Here is a 13,422-nt window from a genome sequence, read left to right on the forward strand (position 1 = left end):
CTGGCCTCCCACTTAACCATCTATCCCCCCTTCAATCCGTTCAGAACTCTGCTGCGCGTCTTATCTTCCGCCTTGACCGATATGCTCATATCACCCCTCTCCTCAAGTCACTTCACTGGCTTCCGATCAGGTACCGCATACAATTCAAGCTTCTCTTATTAACCTACAAATGCACTAAATCTGCAGCCCCTCCTTACCTCTCTACCCTCATCTCCCCTTACGCTCCTACCCGTAACCTCTGCTCACAGGACAAATCCCTCCTCTCAGTACCCTTCTCCACCACCGCCAACTCCAGGCTCCATCCTTTCTGCCTCGCCTCACCCTATGCTTGGAATAAACTCCCTGAGCCCATACGCCAGGCCCCCCACTTTTTTGTCCTTTAGATTGCAAGCTCCTTCGAGCAGGGACTGTCCTCTGTGTTAAATTGTACAGCGCTGCGTAACCCTGGTAGCGCTTTATAAATGTTAAGTAGTAGTAGTAAATTTAGGAGCATAAAAAGTCGGTGGCAACAGCAGAGCTGCCAAGCTATCCAGTTCCAGGAGGAAGACTTTTTGTGCAGCACTGGTTTTAAACTTACATCCCAAAGCAGTGTGGAATTTGTAGTCCCTGATTCTACATACTTGGTTTACAGTCCACTGCACTAACCACTAGGCTGACCCTCTGCTCTGCATGATGTCTGTGTGGCCATTTTCTAAGAATGCCGCTATACTGACGTCCATGTCCCTTATGTTCCCCTGTTCAAAATTTGGATGTTTCAGTTTGTAAAACGGATGTTCGGGCTGGACATTTCCAGCACGTGGATGTCCATCTCATGCATTTTCAAACAGGCTGCATCCTGTTCAAAAATACAAGTGAGATGGACATCCATTTGGGCTGTTCTGACTTGGTCATCCTTTTGAAAATGCATATTTGTGGGTCCCAGGCAAACAAACATTTGTGGGCCCCCTTATCATGAGCCCCCATTTACTTCTTTTTTTACCCCCTCCCTAAAGTCACATTCACTTTCATTTCCCCCAACCCCTACCCCTGATTTTCATTCATATTCTTCCTGCCACATTACATCTTTGAAAAAAGTAGCAGGGAAAAGTTCAAAACCAAGATGTGGGTGTGGCAGCTGGAATAGTTTGTAAGTTGATCATGGAGACTAGGCGAGCTCATGCTTTTAATTAAGTGGCTTCATAGCTACAGTCGGAAAGCTGCCAAGTTACCTAATTCCAGGAAACACTTGTAAAACAAATAGGAGGAAATATTTTTTTCCCCCTCAAAGAATAGGTAAGTTCTGGAAATCTTTGCCAGAGCGGTAACAGTAGTTAGTTTATCTGGATTTTAAAAAAGGTTTGGACAAGTTTCTGTTGGAAAGGTTCATAGTTTGCTATTGAGACGGACATGGGGAAAGCCACTGCTTGCCCTGGGATTGGTAGCATGGAATGTTGCTGCTATTTTGAGATTCTGAATGGAATCTTGGTACTCTTTGGAGTTCTACATGGAATGTTGCTACTATTTGGGTTTCTGCCAGGTACTTGTGACCTGGTTTGGCCACTGTTGGAAGCAGGATACTGGGCTAGATGGACCATTGATCTGACCCAGTATGGCTAGTCTTATGTTCTTAGGAGGAAGGGTTGCCAACTAACTCCAGTAGAGGAGTGGCCTAGTGGTTAGGGTGGTGGACTTTGGTCCTGGGGAACTGAGTTTGATTCCCACTTCAGGCACAGGCAGCTCCTTGTGACTCTGGGCAAGTCACTTAACCCTCCATTGCCTCATGTAAGCCGCATTGAGCCTGCCATGAGTGGGAAAGCGCAGGGTACAAATGTAACAAAAATAAAATAGATACTATTGGAGATTCTACATGGAATGTTGCTATTCCACTAGCAACATTCCATGTAGAAGGCTGCGCAGGCTTCTGTTTCTGTGAGTCTGACGTCCTGCATGTATGTGCAGGACGTCAGACTCACAGAAGCAGAAGCCTGCGCGGCCACATTGGTGATCTGCAAGGGCCGACTTCTACATGGAATGTTGCTAATGGAATAGCAACATTCCATGTAGAATCTCAAATAGTAGCAACAGTGGAGAAGTGGCCTAGTGGTTAGGGTGCTGGACTTTGGTCCTGAGGAACTGAGTTTGATCCCCACTTCAGGCACAGGTAGCTCCTTGTGACTCTGGGCAAGTCACTTAACCCTCTATTGCCCCAGGTACAAATAAGTACCTGTATATATAAGCTGCATTGAGCCTGCCATGAGTGGGAAAGTGTGGGGTACAAATGTAACTAAAATAAATAAAAATTCTCCTCACAAGGTTAATCCAGTCCCATATCATGCAGAGGCTTGCAGTATTTATTTCCAAACCGGATACCTTAAGAAAGGCAAATCTGAGCAAATCAGAAGCCAATTGGCAACTGTACCAGAAGGGAGGTTTTGGGCCAGTCCTGGATTTCTGACATCCCTAGCATAGGAGCCGACTCTGTGGGTGCTTGAGCACCCCCAATATTGAGAAAATTCCTTGTATGTGTCCAGGGAGGGGTTATTTCCACTGGGCTTAGCACCCCCAATAATTTTGAAAAGTTGGCTCCTATGAGCCACGGTACAGTATGGGATCTGTAGCACTGATTTCAGTGGGTAGAATCCGAGACTACATTTACAGCTTCTTCAGGATGGCTCCCAAATGTTCAGAGAGAGACTGCAAGAGTACAAATTCGAACAGAAGTCATCCTTTGCAGGGAAGTGCATGCAATATCTTAATCGTATATAAGAGCTGAGAACTTCTTCAACAGAATGGGCTACAAATAACACTAAGGTATCAATTACTCATGCTATAACTCAGCTTGAACTTGGAAAATGAGAAAAATTAAATCTAAAATCCAGATCTAAACAAGATTTATCTTGTACATGGCATATACTATCCCTCTAAGGCAGAGGTTCGCAACCCAGTCTTTGGGACACAGCCAGCCAGTCTGCTATTTAAAATATCCACACTGAATATGCATGAGATAAATTTGCATGTACTGCCTCTATTGTATGCAAATCTATCTTATGCATATTCATTGTGGGTATCCTGAAAACTTGACTGGCTGGGTGTGTCTCGAGGACCGGATTGAGAACCACAGCTCTAAGGTGAGAAAATTATGAGGGTGATATTAAAAAAAAAAAGCTTAACTCTTAAATTTGAACACTTAGGAGCCCTTTTACTAAGGTGCATGGCAGGGGCGTAGCCAGACCTCACGGTGGGAGGGGGCCGGATCCCGAGGTTGGGGGCACATTTTGAGTGCTGCCCCGCTGCCCCCCCCCCCACTGTCTCGCTTCGCCTCCTCGCCCCCCGCACCGCCTTACCTCCTTTCCGCTTCCCCTCACAAACAAATACCTTTTGCCGTCGGGGGTCCCCAACCCCCACCAGCCAAAGCCTTCTTCAGCGCCAAAAACGTGAGCGCACCTTAGTAAAAGATGCCCTAAGTGTCTTGCATGGAAAATGAGCAAGCAGATCAGTATATTATCCAAAATATTTTATTGAAGATACCGTATATAAGACAGTTGCCCGACACAGGCCGTGTTTCACCCACAAAAGGGCTGCGTCAGGGGCTAGTCTGTATCTCTATGAATAAGAACAATTGCAAATTGCATATTAGGACAAGGAAAAAGGAAATGCAAAAAAAAAAAAACCAGCACAAACAGCGTGTCCTGAAGTGTTTCCAAGTCACCAGCAAGTAGTCTGCTATCAACTGTCTTATATATGGTATCTTCAATAAAATATTCTGGATAATATACTGATCTGCTTGCTCATTTTCCACGTTAGATTTCGCAGATCGTTTGCCTTGCTGTTTTCTGGGACCCTAAAAAGTGTCTTGCAGCAATAATCAAATTAATAAAACTTAATTAAATCAACATACATATGTATGGCACATTAAAAGATTAATTTAGTTGTTTATGTTTACCCCTGAAGCAGCCTATTTGGCGAAACGTGGCCACGTTGGGACTTGTTTGAATAAAGACTCTTTTGGACTTCACAGTGTCTGCTTTTGTGTTATTCTGAAGCAGACACTGTGAAGTCCAAAAGAGTCTTTATTCAAACAAGTCTCAACGTGGCCATGTTTCGCCAAATAGGCTGCTTCAGGGGTAAACATAAACAACTAAATTAATCTTTTAATGTGCCATACATATGTATGTTGATTTAATTAAGTTTTATTAATTTAATTATTAAAAGAATTTTTATATTTTTATGTGCATGTTTTTTTTACATTTTATGAAAATGTGTATGATGAATTCAGTTTTATTTATATGTTTTAGTTGTTGTATTTGTTTTGCTAATTATTTATGTTTACCCCTGATGCAGCCTATTTGGTGAAACGTGGCCATGTCAGGACTTGTTTGAATAAAGACACTTTTGGACTTCACAGTGTCTGCTTTGGTGTTACTCCGATTTTTTAAAATGTCATATGTAGAATCTAGCCCTTCGTGTGCTTCTCTCCCATATAAACGAATTCAAAGCAAAACTCAACCAAAGTATCAGCAATAATCCTGCCTTGAGCCTAATTGTTTAAACACACAAGCAAAATAGTCGCCTATCATATGACTTTGGAATTGTAAAGTTTTATTACATTTTTCTTTCCTGCAGACCCAAATGAAGATGACATTTTTAGTCCTTAGTTTAACTGAGGGACCCTTTTACTAAGCCGCTTAGGCACGTAAGCGCATCCTACGTGCATCAATTTTGAACTACAGCCCAGCTTGCCACTTGGCCCGGGTGGTAATTTCTTTTTGTACGCCAGCCCACTATGCACCCCGGAAAATTTCTGACATGCGGCGCTAACCGGGCGGTAATCAGCATTGTACACGTGCTGACAATTACCGCCCGGTTAACACGTGAGACTTTACCGCTAGGTCAACGGGTGGCGGTAAGGTCTCAGGCCCAAAATGGACGCGGGCCAATTTTTATTTTGCCACAAACCCATTTTTGGCTAAAAAAAAGAGGCCTTTTTTGCAGGTGCGCTGAAAAATGGACCTTCGTGCGTCCAATACACACGTCTACACTGGCGCTGGCCACTTTTCTGCAAACCTTAGTAAAAGGACCCCTAAAGGATGTTTTCCACTTCGCCTTAAAAACTCTGCGTTTAGTAGGAAAAAAGCTTTCAGCTCTTCCTATTAATAATTAAGTCAAATAAATGTTAATCTGGTGCAGCTGTTAAAGACATGTCTAGTTGAAGGATCGCATGCGCTCTCTTACAGTAGCACAGAACTGAGCCTGAGTTCGCTGTCTGAGTGACGATCTTACTGATGTGAGGAAATGCAGCTGTATGGATATATCATGCTTTATTATAGTATACAGCCAGTGGATATCAGCTCAACTGATTTTAGGGTCACAGATGCAAACTGTATATTTGTTTGTTTATTAAAATTAGATATACTGCGTTTTGACAATTCAGCAAAGTGTTTCACATACTATAATATAACAGACATGACACATTTCCCTGACAATCAAGCAGTTCCACCTTATAGACTTACCAATTCCGGGCCCCTAAGCTGCGTAGGGGCCTATGCGTGGCCAACATGCGCCAAATTGGAGTTACTGCCTGGTTACCACGTGGCCCTTGCGGTAATTTCAATTTTGGCACGCGTCCGCAACGCGTGTCTGAAAACTATTTTTTCGGTGCACGTAGGTCATTACCGCCCAAATTCTTTACCGTTAGGTCTATGGCTGGCGGTAAGGTCTCAGACCCAAAATGAACGCATGACAACTTTGATTTTGTCACACGTCCATTTTCGGGGGGGGGGGGGGGGGAGGCCTTTTTTACAGGTGCAATGAAAAATGATTCTGCTCAAGCTCAAAACCTGCGCCTACACTACCACAGGCCATTTTTCAGCGCGCCTTTGTAAAAGGACCCCTCAATGAGGCACGAATCCAACCCTATAAATAACCTCTCCCTCTTCCCCGCCTCCACACAATATCTCCCCAATCTGTATATTTTAAAAAATATTATAATAATAGGACATTAAGGGGCCCTTTTTCAAGGTGGCGGTAGCACTTCCGCAGGGATTTGCGTGTGCAGAATCAGCACTAATGGGGGGGGGGGGGCATCCTGAGGTGTCCCATAGTATTTCTGAGATCAGGACATGCCATTTTCCATGCTAGAAAATAACAATTCCAGGAATAACATGTATAGAATGTTTGTACGTTTGGGAAGCTCGCCAGGTGCCCTTGGCCTGGATTGGCCGCTGTCGGGGACAGGATGCTGGGCTCGATGGACCCTTAGTCTTTTCCCAGTGTGGCATTACTTATGTACTAGCTCGGGGGGCAGGGAGTAGGTGTTTCTGGAAGTAATTGAGCACCATGGGCACATTACCATGTGCTGCCCGATTACCATGCGAATAGTGCATGAGCCCTTACTGGCTACTAAATAGGAGGTGGAAAAGGCTCAGGCGGTAAGGGTCATGCGCTAATTTGGAAATTAGTACGTGGCCATTAATGGCAGAAATAAAAATTTGGCCATTTTTGAGCCACACTAAAAGTGTCCAGATCGTGCAGGAAACCCAAGCGCTAAAACAATCACCAGCCACTTTATATATTTTATTTATTTAACATTTTTATCCCGCCTTTTCCCAAAGTGGGCAACAAAAAGAGAACATACATAATCATAAAAACATACAAAAAAAACCGCCTCAACTAGTAACAGAAAAAACAGTGATTGATACGTTCACCCACTAAAGTGAAAACAATCATTATTTTACATTTCAATTTTCCAAAAAGGCCTTTACAAAATAATGAGTCTTCAAAAAACATTTAAACTGTTGAACATTATCACAGAATCTTAAACGTCCAGGCAAAACGTTCCAAAGAGATGGGCCATCAATTGAAAAAGTTCTCCATGTTGGAGAAGGCAGACAAAGTTGTTGAGATGTCCTGGTTTGTACATTTTCAAAACGTTACAAAAATATACAGGAACAATCCCAAATATACGCTGATGAATCAGTACAAGAACCTTAAACCAAACTCTATACATTCCAGGGAGCCAATGTCATTTTTTAAATACTGGAGTACAGTGGCGTACCAAGGGGGGGGGGGCGGTGGGGGTGGTCAGCCCCAGGTGCACGCCGCTGGGGGGGTGCCGCGGCGCGCGCCTGTCAGCTGAGTTCGCTGACTTCACTAACTTCGCTGCAGCTCCCTCTTCCCCGGAACAGGTTACTTCCTGTTCCGGCCAGGGCACAGGGAGCTGCAGCGAAGTTAGCGAACTCAGCTGACAGGCGCGCGCCGCGGCTCCCCCCCAGCGGTGTGCACCCGGGGGGGTGTCATTTCGCCAGGGGGAGGGGGTGTCATTTTGCCAGGGGGGCCGCCCTACACCCGGGGGGGGGGGGCGCATCGGCGATCCGCCCCGGGTGTCATGCCGGCTAGGATCGCCACTGCTGGAGTAATACATTCTGATTTTGAAAAACCAGTGATCAACTGTGCAGCCACATTCTGGATGACCTGCAGAGCATGACTTAGTAAAAGGATCCCTTAATTTGGTAAATGGACAGATGCTATCTGTATAATTGTGGATTAGGGGCGCCTTTTCCTAAGTGGTAGTAAGCCCAATGCGGGCTTACCGCTCGCTATACAGGAAGTACCACTGGGTTACCGCAGCAGCCCGACGGTACTTCCCACCCCTAGCGCTCTGTCATTTCCGGCGCTACAAACATTTATTTATTTATTTTTGTAGTACTGGAGTATACATGACGGTAATCAGGTAGTGCCGTGTGCTGCCCAGTTACTGCTGGTTAATGCGGGAGCCCTTTCCACCACCTCAATGGGTGGCGGTAAGGGCTCCCCCCCCCCCCGAAAAGTTAGCGAGGCGAGTGCTTTACTTGCTGACCCGTCTATTTCCTTTCGGAAGCCAGAATTCCCCTTTACCAGCTGCGGTAAAAGGAGGCCTCGGCGTACGTGTAAAACATGCGCCGATGTCAGCGCCGGCCCCCTTTTGCCACAGCTCGGTAAAAGGGCCCCTAGTTTAGCAGCAGGGCAAGCAGCCCTAAAAAATATCCAATTGTGACGTGGGGGTGGGAGGGAGGAAGGGGGCTGTAAGGGTGCATGCTATGTGTGGGTGCTGGGAGGGGCTTGGAAATATAGGTGATATCTGTGCAGAATTTGCAAATTTTTTGCACACAAGTTTAACATTTTTTGCGCAGAATTTTGATTTTTTTTTGGTGCAGAATTCTGGCAGGAGTAAGTTTACAGTTTATACCTACCTTAGCAATTGAAGCAATTTACAATAATAAATCATAACAACATATAAAAAGAACTTCATAAAAAATAGTAAAGCACAATCACCCAAGATCACATAGAAGTGTATAAAATAATGAGTGGAATGGATCGGGTGGATGTGAAGCGACTGTTCACGCTATCCAAAAATAATAGGACTAGAGGGCATGAGTTGAAGCTACAGTGTGGTAAATTTAAAACGAATCGGAGAAAATTTTTCTTCACCCAACGTGTAATTAGACTCTGGAATTCGTTGCCGGAGAACGTGGTACGGGCGGTTAGCTTGACGGAGTTTAAAAAGGGGTTAGATAGATTCCTAAAGGACAAGTCCATAGACCGCTATTAAATGGACTTGGAAAAATTCCGCATTTTTAGGTATAACTTGTCTGGAATGTTTTTACGTTTGGGGAGCGTGCCAGGTGCCCTTGACCTGGATTGGCCACTGTCGGTGACAGGATGCTGGGCTAGATGGACCTTTGGTCTTTCCCAGTATGGCACTACTTATGTACTTATGTACTTATGTACACAACCATCCAAACCAAACATAGCACGTTAAAAACAAAAACAATATTCATCTGCATCTATATCTATATCTGAGCTCACTGATCTTCCAAACAGGCGTTTAACCCTCAGGAAGAGAAACAAACAAAAAAAAAAACCTGCTGAAAAAAGTGTGCCTTCAGCAGGCTCTTAAACCGAACTAGGGACTGCACCTCCTTAAGTTCCTGTGGCAAAGCATTTTACAGTCTAGGAGCAAGATTTAAAAAATGCACCATTATGCATAGCTTCTAACTGTGCATGTTACCACCGGCATCTGCACTGTGCTAACCAATAGACCTGCTCCTCTATTCCAACCCTGTGGTCTTGCAAGAAGCACCTCTTACCAGCTTTCCCTGCCAGCTGGAGAACCTTGTGCAACAGGAAACAGAAGAGCATCCCTTCAGGAGACAAAGACTTTGCTGCAGGTGGTGGCAGCAGCAGCTCTGGTCCAGGCCAAGTCCCCAACTCACACCAATTGAGAACTTTTGGGCTAAGGCTCTGAGCTGCGTTTCCATGTGGAGGAGTAGCCTAATTGCTAGAGAAACAGGCAGCAAGCCAGGGAAGCCCAGTTCAAATCCCACAGCTGCTCCTTGTGATCTTGGCTAAGTCAATTAACTTTCTATTGCCTCAGGAACAAACAGAGCCAGGGAAATATCCAGTGTAACTCACCCTGAGCTACTCCTGAAAAAAAAGTAAGCCAACTCCCTTCCCTTCTGTTCCTACATATTTCCCTGGATTCTATATATGGCACTTTGAGTTGAGCTCGCAACTTAATTGCATAACGAGCTGATCAGTGCAGATAATTGGGCAATAATAAGCACTAATTAGAATTTACTTGCGCATCTTTTTAGGCATATTCTATAAAGAGGCGTGTACAAATTCTAGTGCGTGGATCAGAAAAGGGGCATGGCCATGTGAAGAGCATGGATGATGTTGGGGGCATTCCTAGCATTTATGCACGTTGATATAGAATTAGGGGGATCCACGCCTAATTTATACCTGGGGACTTACACCAGGCTTTCATTGGTGTAAATGGACATGCCTTAATATAGTAGCAGTTCTCGGCGCTAAGCGCAATTCTATAAACCATACCTAATTTTATGTGATGTTTATGGAATAGCACTAGGCGCTATTTATTTTTTGTGCCGAATTTTTATGTGCTATTTATAGAATCTATTCCACTGTGGGCCCCCTTTACCAAGTTGCAGCCAAAGGGGGCTGGTACTGGTGTTGGCGCATGTTTTACACACCTACTGAGGCCCACTTTTACCGCAGCTGCAGGAAATGGCCGTGCGGCAAGTAAAGCACTTGCTGCATGGCCAATTCAGGGGGGAGCCCTTACCACCACCCATTGGGTGTGGCAGTAAGGGCTCCTAAGTTAACCCGGCGGTAACCGGGCAGCATGCGGCACTGCCCGATTACCACTGAGTACATTCCGGTGCTAGAAAAATACATTTTTGTAGTGCCAGAAATGACAGTGCACTAGGAGTGTGAAGTACCGCCAGGCTGCTGAGGTAGCCCAGTGGTATTTCCTGTATAGCGAACGGTAAGCCCGCATTGGCTTACCGCTGCTTAGTAAAAGGAGCCCTGTGTGTTTGTTTCTTGAAAGAAGGCATAGGTGGCCATGTTTCTCACTGATTCGGTAGCTGATTCCTAAGACTTAGCGGTCCTTTTACTACGCCGTGGTACAGCTACCACGGCATTGGCATGCGCCAATCCAACACTACTGCAAGCCTACTGTAGAAACTGGACTTGACGTGAGGAGAAGAGAGAGCAGGGCAGGAAATGTGGCAGCAATGGAGACCAGCGCTGGAAAAGAACGCTTCAGCTGGCAGGAGTTGGGGACCCCAGCCAGCCAAGGCATGTGTGGCGTCGGCGGTGCTTCAGCTGGTGGGGGTTGGGGATCCCCGCCAGTCAAGGTATATGCAGCAGCAGCAGCAGCGGTGGTGGGTGGATGACGGGCGGCGGTGGTGGTGGTGGTGAGGAGGGGGACCAAAATGTGCCCCCTCACTTTGGGCTCTGGCCCCCTCCCACCTCAAGGTCTGGCTACGCCCCTGTTCATTTGAATAATAATAGGTGAGACAGAGATGGAGGATAGTGATAAAGTCATGGGAGCTTAACTAGAGACAGAGGAGTGAAAACCAGGGCAACCTGCTGAGCCAAATGACCCTTATCTCCTGACAATCTACATCAGGGCAGGGCAACCACAGTCCTCAAGGGCCAAAATCCAGCTGGGTTTTCCAGATTTCCATAATGAACATGCATGAGATTGATTTTTCATGTACTGCTTCCATTGTATGTATATTCATTGTAGAAATCTTGAAAATCTGACTGGGTTGTGGCCCTCTAGGACTAAGGTTGCTCCTATCAGTAAGATAGGAGCAGAGCCAGTGGTGTACCATTCCTGAAATTCCTAAGCCTGCCAGGTGAGATAGGAGTATGGCATGAACCACCATATCAAAGGCGGCTGTCGGATCTAATGACTATAGCAGAACTGAGCGCTTCTTCAGCAATTCTGATTGGATGGACGTAGTCACCCCCATCAAAGCAGTTTCTGTGTTACGATGGGGGCAGAAGCCCGTCTGGTTAGCATGTAGGATCTGATGGGATTCCACGTATTCTGTTAAACAGTCTAGTATAATATATTCTGGAACTTTAGAGAGGAACGGGAGCTGAGCCATTGGCCTATAGTGGCTTGCCAAGTCTCTATTTTGATGGACGTCTTTCAACTTAGGCCAGATAGTGGCTACTTTCCAAAGAGATGGAACGAAGCCTGCAGTGAGCCTTGTCTGTATCATATTTATTTGTGACATTTATATCCCACATTATCCCAAACAAGTTTGAGTTCAATGTGGCTTACAATAAACAGTATAGGATACATAGCAAAGAATAATGCATAAGTAATTAATTTGTTGTAAGAATCCAGTTTTTACAATACAGTATCATAAACAGACTGGGCTAGCTATGAATGTTTAACATTTAGAAAATCTATTATGAATGAGAAATTGTACATGAAGCAAAGAGAAGGTTAATGGTAAATAGAGTAATAATCAATTCAAGTAATAATTAGTTGTTTGAGATATGGCTGTTCTTTGCGAGGGTTTGTTCGAATAGGAACGATTTGAGGATTTTGCCGAATCTAGGATATTCCTGTATATTTCTTATTTTGAGTTATGTAAGGGAGAAGAAGACCCATAAAACGCTTTACGAAGGATGTGGGCATAGGTTTGGACAGCCCTGTGATTGTTTTAACCACATGTATTGAGATGTAGGTATCTCAAATCTGTCTCCATCTCCTTGAATCAAACTAGGCAGGCTCTGCTTGTGATATGCGCAATATCTGGGCTGTGGATAATTGAGCATCGACATGCCCCAGTGTCAGGGAAGTAGCAGGAGTTGGCTGGCAAACGTAATGAGGATAGTGTCAATATCGAGGTGCTATCCGTGTTATTTTACCGTTTAAGTGGACCCCATAAAAGGCAGTCCTAACTTTAAAGTTAAGGCGAAATATTTGACCGTCTGACTTTGAAAGAAATCCGCTTAAAGATATTGGGATAACTTATGTAGGTATCTCTAAGCTGCGGCTGCCCCTCTGAATATTGACCTCTGTGTTTTCAGATATGAAAATATATGCATACATGGTACTACTAAAAAAGGAACTGGAAAGATTCATGGCAATCAACAGAAAGGCATGAAAGAAAGGGCCTTTTATACCAAGGATGAAGTAAACCAAGGGCAGACTCTAAAGATAGCATCGTTGAACTGCAGTCCTGTTCAAAATATAAGCAGAGCACTGTGGTAAGCCAAGTGCAGACAAAAATAACAGTGTCCTCGGCAGCTGCGGCGGCTGTGAAACCACCACATTTGTGTAATATTTAAAAATCCTGGTGGGCACCTGGCTTGTTTTAACAACTTCTAGGGCTTTTTCAGCGATCTGAAAAAGCAGATTTTTGTGGTTATAAAGAAAGTGTCATCGAAGAACGTTACAACATTTTATGGAGTTTGTGCATTGATTCATTTCTGTTTTTCAAGCTTCTCTCATGTAAACACCCAGCTGACCTGTAATTTCTATGCAAAACGCACAGTGATCTCAAGGTTTATTTGTCTGCAGTTAAGTATGGAGTGCAAAGGGTCAGCCTGCCTGTTTCCTTTCTCACTAGTATTTGCACTTTTGGAGAGCAACAGGCAGCAAGAGTTCATCTGCACTGTCTGTTCCCTTAACTCCAACGCCATTAGTTATGCACTGACTGCTTGAGTTAAGGATTAACTTAGCAGTAGCCAGAAGGGGGTTTAGCTTTACATTTTGACACGTTCCATGCCAGGATGCATTCCATTGATTTACCTCCAACGTCCAACCTCTTATCAAGGGGCTCTTTTAATATTTGATCCAGTTGGTAAGATTCTCTGTTTTCATAGAATGCAACATAGTAGATGACGGCAGAAAAAGACCTGCACGGTCCATCCAGTCTGCCCAACAAGATAACTCATATGTGCTACTTTTTGTGTATACCTTACCTTGATTTGTATCTGTCTTTTTCAGGGCACAGACCGTAGAAGTCTACCCAGCACTAGCCCCGCCTCCCAACCACCAGCCCCGCCTCCCACCACTAGAAGATAAGGTTCTTCTAGTGCCTTCCAGCACATCACTGGATTTACTCCTTT

At 44.8% G+C, this 13,422-nt stretch overlaps 1 long non-coding RNA gene across 1 annotated transcript; it reads right to left on the reverse strand.

Moving 5' to 3' along the window:
- Positions 1-656: 656 nt before the first annotated feature.
- LOC115475546 lies at positions 657-12,976 on the reverse strand. The gene is made up of 3 exons (XR_003943063.1): positions 12,967-12,976; positions 6,684-6,686; positions 657-734 (listed from the first exon to the last, which is right to left on the reverse strand). It is a non-coding gene; the product is annotated as an uncharacterized LOC115475546 (long non-coding RNA).
- Between the last annotated feature and the right edge of the window lie 446 nt (positions 12,977-13,422).

This window comes from Microcaecilia unicolor, chromosome 8 (assembly GCF_901765095.1).
Source record: "Microcaecilia unicolor chromosome 8, aMicUni1.1, whole genome shotgun sequence".
In the NCBI taxonomy this organism is placed as follows: domain Eukaryota; kingdom Metazoa; phylum Chordata; class Amphibia; order Gymnophiona; family Siphonopidae; genus Microcaecilia; species Microcaecilia unicolor.